This window comes from Phalaenopsis equestris, unplaced genomic scaffold (assembly GCF_001263595.1).
Source record: "Phalaenopsis equestris unplaced genomic scaffold, ASM126359v1 Scaffold000002, whole genome shotgun sequence".
NCBI lineage: Eukaryota > Viridiplantae > Streptophyta > Magnoliopsida > Asparagales > Orchidaceae > Phalaenopsis > Phalaenopsis equestris.
The window spans coordinates 37,131,354-37,132,351 of record NW_018164444.1 but is presented as its reverse complement, the minus strand read 5'-3'; positions in this window follow the sequence as shown (position 1 = coordinate 37,132,351).

The window sequence follows — 998 nt, the reverse complement described above, 5'->3', positions numbered from 1 at the left end:
GGCCACGGCAGCTCGTTGTGTTGCGGCAGTGTGCCACGGCGGCGCATTGCGATAGAGCGTCGCGACGATGCACTTCGGCGGTGCTTCCCGACGAGGCGTTGCGGTGATGTGCCGCGGTGACGGGTTGCCACAGTGCATCACGGTGACACGTTGCGGCAGTGCGTCGCGGTTGGGCGACGCGTTATGACGGTGTGACGCGGTGACACGTCGCAGTGGTGCGTCACAACGACACATTGCGAAGGATCGTCGCAGCCTGGTGTTGCGGCGAGGCAACGTTCTGTTGCGGCGACGTGCCGCGACGATGAGTTGCAGCGGTGCGTGGCGGCGAGGCATCGGGGCGATGCGATGCATTGTGGCAGTGCGTCACGTTGATGTGTTGTGGTGGTGCTGCGTGACGAGGCAACGGGTAGCAGCGAAGCATCGCGGCGACATTTTGAGTTCAAGACTATCATCCGAGACCATGATTTCCCAAGAAGAAGAAAGTCGTCCCGCGTATCGGTGAAGAGTTGAAGTGCAGAGTTGCGGTGAAGAGTTGTGGCGTCGAGTTGTGGCAAAGAATTGCAGGGCCGAGTTGCAGCGAGGTGTTGCGGTGCCTTGTTGCGGACTAAGTGTTGCGACACAGTGTTGCAGTGCAAAGCTGTGGTACCGAGCTACGGTGCAGAGTTGTGGTCTCGAGCTATGGTGCAGAGTTATGGTGCAGATTTAAGGCAAATAAGAAAGTCGTCCCCGTCGTTTATGTGGTGACAACATTTAGAGACCCCCTGACGATCATCAGAAGTACTGAAATTTGATGGAGTTGATGCTGACTCTGCTCGAAGATGAGCTGATTTGTTGTAGCCCTTATGGTTGTATTTGTAGTCTTTTTAATCATATGATGTAACACTTGTAGATGATGACAATGTATTTCCTTGTACATTTTTTACGTTGCTTCTGAGGCTTTTGTGGTTCAGGTTTTCCAAGGTTGTGCCCCATCGGACTTATGCCTTAAAGGAGCTTGA